The sequence below is a fragment of the Trichomycterus rosablanca genome, chromosome 3 (assembly GCF_030014385.1).
Source record: "Trichomycterus rosablanca isolate fTriRos1 chromosome 3, fTriRos1.hap1, whole genome shotgun sequence".
Taxonomy (NCBI): Eukaryota; Metazoa; Chordata; class Actinopteri; order Siluriformes; family Trichomycteridae; genus Trichomycterus; species Trichomycterus rosablanca.
This window is the reverse complement of record NC_085990.1, coordinates 54655296-54663599: the sequence shown is the minus strand read 5'-3', so window position 1 is coordinate 54663599 and position 8304 is coordinate 54655296.

Below are 8304 nucleotides of genomic sequence, written 5' to 3'. Positions count from 1 at the left end.
CAACAATAAATACAAAAAAAAAAATCCTATAATAAATAACTACAAAAGATATTCCTAATTATCCCTAATCTAAACAAGTAATTAGAAGACAGGACTAAAGACAAGTGTTAGTACATGATGGTGAATAGATGGTACAATGGTTTATGAGGTAGTGACATGTTGTACATTAGCAGCGTAAAACGGCAATGCCGATAAGGTGCTTAAAAATTAAATAAGGTGCAAAAATGCGAGTAAGGTGCAGAAATTAAAGAAACTTGTGCATAGTAACATAGTAACAGTCGATAGCATAGTTTAGTGTGTGGCAGCAGAAAATTTCCGGAGGAAATTGTTACAGTACTGAATTGAGGAGTCTGATTGCTTGAGGGATAAAACTGTTACACAGTCTGGTTGTGTTAGTCCGGATGCTGCGGTATCGTCTCCCAGACGGGAGCAGAGTAAAAAGTCCATGTGATGGATGGGTTGGGTCGTCCACAATGCTGAGAGCTTTGCGGATGCAGCGGGTGTTAAAAATGTCCGTGAGAGATGGAAGAGCGACCCCGATGATCTTTTCAGCTGTCCTCACTACTCGCTGGAGAGTTTTGCGGTCCGACGCAGTACAATTTCCGAACCAGACAGTGATGCAGCCGCTCAGGATGCTCTCGATTGTTCCTCTGTAGAACGTGGTGAGAATGGGGGGTGGCAGATGAGCTTTCCTCAGTCTTCTCAAAAAGTAGAGACGCTGCTGGGCTTTCTTGGTGATGGAACTGGTGTTGAGGGTCCAGGTGAGATTCTCCTCCAGATGAACACCAAGAAATTTGGTGCTCTTGACGATCTCAACAGATGAGCCGTCGATGTGCAGTGGGGAGTGGTCCCTTAGTGTCTTTCTAAAGTCAATGACCATCTCTTTGGTTTTATCCACATTCAGAGACAGGTTGTTGACTTGGCACCAGTCCGTTAGATGTTGTATCTCCTCTCTGTACGCTGACTCATCGTTGTTGCTGATGAGTCCCACCACAGTTGTGTCGTCTGCAAACTTAACGATGGAATTCGAGCTGTGCATTGCTGTACAGTCGTGCGTAAGCAGAGTAAACAGCAGTGGACTGAGCACACAGCCTTGGGGAGCGCCGGTGCTCAGTGTGGTGGTGCTGGAGGTGTTCTTACCGATCCGGACGGACTGAGGTCTCTCAGTCAAGAAATCCAGGATCCAGTTGCAGAGAGAGGTGTTCAGGCCCAGCGTGTTCAGCTTTCCGATTAGATGCTGAGGAATGATGGTGTTGAATGCTGAGCTAAAGTCTATGAACAGCATCCTGACGTAAGTGTTCTTTCTGTCCAGGTGTGTAGAAGCCAGGTGAAGTGTAGTGGATATGGCGTCATCCGTTGAGCGGTTAGGACGGTACGCAAACTGCAGTGGGTCCATGGTGGGAGGCAGTAGGGTCTTAATATGCCTCATGACTAGTTTCTCGAAGCACTTCGTGATGATAGGCGTGAGTGCTACGGGACGATAGTCATTGAAGCATGACACAGATGACTTCTTTGGCACGGGTACGATGGTGGTCGTCTTGAGGCACGTTGGAACGATGGCGCTGCTCAGGGAGATGTTGAAGATGTCAGTGAGAACATCTGCCAGCTGGTCTGCACATCCTTTGAGCACTCGGCCAGGAATGTTGTCTGGTCCAGAAGCTTTCCGTGGGTTGACTCTGTGCAGAGTTCTCCTCACGTCCGCTGTGGTGAGACGAAGCACCTGGTCGTCACAAGGTGGGATCATCTTCCTCGCCAACATGTTGTTCTGTGCCTCGAACCGAGCGTAGAAGTCATTCAGCGCATCTGGAAGGGAGGCATCACTGTCACAGACGGGTGGAGTCGTCCTGTAGTTGGTGATGGCCTGGATGCCCTGCCACAAGCGCCGTGTGTCACCGCTGTTCTGGAAGTGGCTGTGGATGTTCTGGCCGTGTGCGCGCTTTGCTTCTCGGATCGCCCGGGACAGTCTCGCTCTCGCTGTTCTCAGAGCCGGCTGGTCACCTGCTTTAAAAGCGGAGTCTCGGGCACTCAGCAGTGCACGCACCTCTGGAGTCATCCACGGCTTCTGGTTGGGTCTGGAAGTGATGGTTCTAGTGGTAGTGACGTCCTCAATGCATTTGCTGATGTAGCAGGTCACTGAAGTCGTGTACTCCTCTAGATCAGTGTAATCGCCGTATGTTGCAGCCTCCCTAAACATGTCCCAGTCAGTGCACTCAAAACAGTCCTGAAGAGCAGAGATGGATCCTTCTGGCCAGGTTTTCACCTGTTTCTGTACAGGTCTGGAGCGCCTGACGAGTGCTCTGTATGCTGGAATTAGCATTACAGAGATGTGGTCTGAGTATCCGAGGTGGGGGCGGGGCTCCGCCCGGTACGCACCGGCAATGTTCGTGTAAACATTATCCAGCGTGTTCGCTCCTCTCGTAGCAAAGTCCACATGCTGATGGAATTTAGGGAGAACAGACTTGAGATTTGCATGATTAAAATCCCCAGCGATAATAAACAGTCCGTCTGGATGAGTGTTCTGCAGTTCGCTGATGGCTCTGTAAAGTTCGCTCAATGCTTCCTTCGCGTTCGCGCTGGGCGGAAGATACACCGCGACAATAAGCACGCTGATGAATTCCCGTGGTAAATAAAAAGGTCTGCATCTAACAATAGCAAATTCCACCATCGGAGAACAGTGCGCCACAACAAGCACAGAGTCCTTGCACCATTCGGTGTTAATGTAAACACAAACGCCTCCTCCTCGTGTTTTACCGGACTGAGCTGCATTTCTATCGGCGCGATACGATGCTAGCCCGTCTAGCTGAATGGCACTGTCTGGAATGTTGTCGCTAAGCCATGTTTCGGTGAAAATTAAAACACAACAGTCCCTGTACTCACATTGGGTAGTTCGCTGAAGTCTGATACAGTCCAGTTTATTCTCCAGAGAGCATGCATTTGCGAGGAATAACGATGGTAGAGCCGGCCGGCTTGGGTTAGCTTTTAGCCTAGCACGGACCCCGGCTCGCTTTCCACGCTTCTGCTTCCTCGAGCACCGCTTGCGGCGCCCCCTCCCCCGGTCACCTGCTTCAGGTAACACCGAGGACTGCAGGCCTGGTTCGCGAAGTAGGCAGAGTTCATGCAGGGTTCGCTGCAGATCATCTTGCAGGTTGGTTTCTGACTGTTTTCTCAATTGTAGCAGTGTACCAGCTTCACCCCACACACCATGGATGAGGTTACACAGCTCCTCTCATCCAGCAATCCCACTACATGCACACTCGACCCTATACCATTCACCATCCTCAAAGACATCTCACAGGACCTAATCCCCTTCATCACACCCATCATCAACAACTCCCTGACATCAGGTGTTGTCCCTACTGCTTTTAAGAAGGCTCAGGTCATTCCCCTTCTTAAGAAACCTACACTAGACACTACAGACATTAACAACTACAGACCTGTCTCACTCCTCTCTTTTCTATCCAAAATTCTTGAATGTGCTGTCTATAACCAACTATCTGCCTTTCTTACTCAGAATGACCTCCACGATCCGTACCAGTCTGGCTTCAAGGCAGCGCATTCTACAGAAACAGCACTTGTAACTGTTACTGAGAAGCTTCATGCAGCCAAATCAGCCAAACTGTCATCGGTCCTCATTCTTATTCTTTTTTTTTTTTTGTATTGTGGTTGTAAAGCATCCTTGAGCATGGACAAAGGTGCTATATAAGTATAACTTATTATTATTATTATGTCTGCGAGATATCTCACAGTGGATGTCGGCTCATCATCCAAAACTCAATCCCAGCAAGACAAAGATGTTGCTCATTCCCGGAGATCAATCTCCAACCCAGGACCTAGTCATCTCTCTTGATGACTCCCAGATTGGACCATCTGATAAGGTAAGAAACCTTGGTGTTGTTCTGGATAACTAGCTGACCTTCTCTCCTTATAGAGCCAACATGACAAGATCGTGCCGGTTCCTCCTTTACAACATCAGGAAGATTCGTACTACTGCAACTCCCTCCTGGCAGGAGCTCCCATGTCCACTATTAAACCCTTGCAGCTCATTCAAAATGCAGCTGCCCGTCTGGTTTTTAACCAGCCCAAACACTGCCACATCACCCCACTGCTGCCACACCACCCCACTGCTGCCTCATCATCACCCCACTGCTGCCTCCTCATCACCCCACTGTTGCCTCCTCATCACCCCACTGTTGCCTCATCATCACCCCACTGCTGCCACATCATTACCCCACTGCATTCTCTTTACTGGCTTCCTGTAGCTGCATACATTAAGCTTAAAACACTGATGTAGCTTACAAAGCCAAAAATGGACCAGCCCCAAACTACCTTTGAGGTCTAATCAAACCACACAACCTCCGAGCCACTAGTCTCGCTCGACTTGAGCCTCCACCCAGGACTAAAGGAAGACAAGCATCAAGGCTATTCTCTGTTCTTGCACCCAAGTGGTGGAATGAACTTCCTCTGTCTGTCCGAACATCTGAGTCTCTTGCTGTCTTTAAAAAACGATTAAAAACCTTCATCACCTTTTTACTAAACACTTAAGCTGACTTGTACTTACAGTGTATCACAAAAGTGAGTACACCCCTCACATTTCTGCAAATATTTCATTATATCTTTTCATGGGACAACACTATAGACATGAAACTTGGATATAACTTAGAGTAGTCAGTGTACAACTTGTATAGCAGTGTAGATTTACTGTCTTCTGAAAATAACTCAACACACAGCCATTAATGTCTAAATAGCTGGCAACATAAGTGAGTACACCCCACAGTGAACATGTCCAAATTGTGCCCAAAGTGTCAATATTTGTGACCACCATTATTATCCAGCACTGCCTTAACCCTCCTGGGCATGGAATTCACCAGAGCTGCACAGGTTGCTACTGGAATCCTCTTCCACTCCTCCATGATGACATCACGGAGCTGGTGGAAGTTAGACACCTTGAACTCCTCCACCTTCCACTTGAGGATGCGCCACAGGTGCTCAATTGGGTTTAGTCCATCACCTTTACCTTCAGCTTCCTCAGCAAGGCGGTTGTCATCTTGGAGGTTGTGTTTGGGGTCGTTATCCTGTTGGAAAACTGCCATGAGGCCCAGTTTCCGAAGGGAGGGGATCATGCTCTGTTTCAGAATGTCACAGTACATGTTGGAATTCATGTTTCCCTCAATGAACTGCAGCTCCCCAGTGCCTGCAGCACTCATGCAGCCCAAGACCATGATGCTACCACCACCATGCTTGACTGTAGGCAAGATACAGTTGTCTTGGTACTTCTCACCAGGGCGCCGCCACACATGCTGGACACCATCTGAGCCAAACAAGTTTATCTTGGTCTCGTCAGACCACAGGGCATTCCAGTAATCCATGTTCTTGGACTGCTTGTCTTCAGCAAACTGTTTGCGGGCTTTCTTGTGCATCAGCTTCCTTCTGGGATGACGACCATGCAGACTGAGTTGATGCAGTGTGCGGCGTATGGTCTGAGCACTGACAGGCTGACCTCCCACGTCTTCCACCTCTGCAGCAATGCTGGCAGCACTCATGTGTCTATTTTTTAAAGCCAACCTCTGGATATGACGCCGAACACGTGGACTCAACTTCTTTGGTCGACCCTGGCGAAGACGGTTCCGAGTGGAACCTGTCCTGGAAAACCGCTGTATGACCTTGGCCACCATGCTGTAGCTCAGTTTCAGGGTGTTAGCAATCTTCTTATAGCCCAGGCCATCTTTGTGGAGAGCAACAATTCTATTTCTCACATCCTCAGAGAGTTCTTTGCCATGAGGTGCCATGTTGAATATCCAGTGGCCAGTATGAGAGAATTGTACCCAAAACACCAAATTTAACAGCCATGCTCCCCATTTACACCTGGGACCTTGACACATGACACCAGGGAGGGACAACGACACATTTGGGCACAATTTGGACATGTTCACTGTGGGGTGTACTCACTTATGTTGCCAGCTATTTAGACATTAATGGCTGTGTGTTGAGTTATTTTCAGAAGACAGTAAATCTACACTGCTATACAAGCTGTACACTGACTACTCTAAGTTATATCCAAGTTTCATGTCTATAGTGTTGTCCCATGAAAAGATATAATGAAATATTTGCAGAAATGTGAGGGGTGTACTCACTTTTGTGATACACTGTACATACTTGCTAACACTCTTATTCACTTATTGAGAAAAAAAACACTTTGGTTCTAACAGGTTTTAGCAGATTGTGTTCTTGGACTGTTGTTTACTTAAACTAGAGTAATGACATGTTTATGGAAGCACTTTTGTAAGTCGCTGTGGATAAGAGCATCTGCTAAATGCTAAAAATGTAAATGTACAAAAAGAAAAAATTGAAGCAGAAAGAGGAAATGTAATGAAAGATGGTAAAGTAACTTAATGTTTGTGCTTCATGAAGAAAAAACGGTTCGTCTCTTGTGTTATGAGGCCGTGTCTATGGTAAAGGAGAAGAATATAAATGTAGATATATGTTATAAATATACAGTATAAATTTGGAATTTAGCCTCTAAGAAAAGCAATAAATTATCCAAGACTTAAAAGCCGACTGCAGTAACAGCAGGATATGTTACAATCGGCCCTTCGAGAGCCCCTATAATGCAGATGTGGCCCTCGATGAAAATGAGTTTGACACCTGTGATCTAGGGTATCCAAATATACAGATTTTTTGCGCCTCAAACACCAGAGTTTAAATATCAGAATTTATGACCAAAAATTTACTTTATAAACTAAATTCCATTATTTCCAATGAGGACAAAAGACAATGTCATTTCGCCTGCTGAACGGCACTGCCCAAAAACTCCTCCCCAAGTTCTTGTGTCCCAACAAAGTTGAGAACAATGGAGGAGATGGAAAGGAGGAGGAGGACCAGACCGGGGACAAACCAAAAGGGTCTGGTGAGTGAGAATTTCCTTTCCTTCTATTCTTTGCAAAGCAAAAATCGCTAGGTAACACCTTTACCAGATAATGCACTTGATAAGATTTAAGCAACTGTAAACCATCTAGAACACAAGTATTTTCCTGAGGGAACATATGCTAAGTGTTCTGAACCCACTTTTGTTAAAATGCCTATGATTTCAAAGTTTGTGAATGGTACTGAAATCCAGTTTTTCCAGCTACTGTAGCATTTACATTTACAGCATTTAGCAGACCCTTTTATCCAAAGCGACTTACACAATGACCTGAACACGATGAGCAATTGAGGGTTAAGGGCCTTGCTCAGGGACCCAAAAGTGGCAACTTGGTGGTGGCGGGGCTTGAACCGGCAACCTTCTGCTTACTAGCCCAGTACCTTAACCACTGAGCTATCACTGTAGCAGAGCGTTTAACAATAACTCGTTATAAGGAGTTGACCTTGAAATGGATGGTTAAGCAGAATGAGCTTGGGGCTGTAACAGGGGGAGATAAAATATAGAGATGGAGAGGACTCTTCACTTCTTCTTCTTCTTGGTGCATGTGTGAGATATGTATGTACCAACTCAAGGAGTCTCCAGCTGGGTAAGGTCGATAAACTGGATTTCTCTTTTGTTAATACTCCAGTTGTGTCAATATTTAAGGGTTTTTTGAATTACCTAAACAACGATTCTAAACACTCAGGTGAATTTAATTTAAGAAAACATTTCTCTGATATTTTTCTCAGTGAGATTTTACTATCTAGCTAATTTTCTTTTTTTATCATCTTTTACCATCAAGAGGTGCCAATAAGTTTGAAGACAGACAGATTGTTCTATGAAAGAGAGACCAGAGTTACTGTTTATTATAACAGATAAACTGTAATCATCCCTGATTAACCATCACACGTTTACAGGTATGAACATGGAAACTCCTGCAATATAAAGAAACACAAATTCCACACAAACACTCAGATACACACCTCAAATAGGCCAGTGATAGCTCAGTGGTTAAGGTACTGGACTAGTAAACAGAAAGTTGCCGGTTCAAGCCCCGCCACCACCAAGTTGCCACTGTTGGGTCCCTGAGCAAGACCCTTAAGCCTCAATTGCTCATTGTGTAAGTCGCTTTGGATAAAGGCAAGGCAAGTTTATTTGTGTAGCACCTTTCATACACAGTGGCAATTCAAAGTGCTTTACATAAGGAAAAATTAAAAGCATTAAAACATTCCTGAGATCTAGAACCTCAGAAAGACTTCTTCCAAACATTTAGTTACAATTAAGAACATGAAATTCAAACAAGAGAGATAAAAATTAAGAGCATGAAAAATTAAAAGAAAATATTGTAAAATATACCCTACAATTTAAGAAATATGAAATTAAAACGAGAGATAAGCAATTAAGAA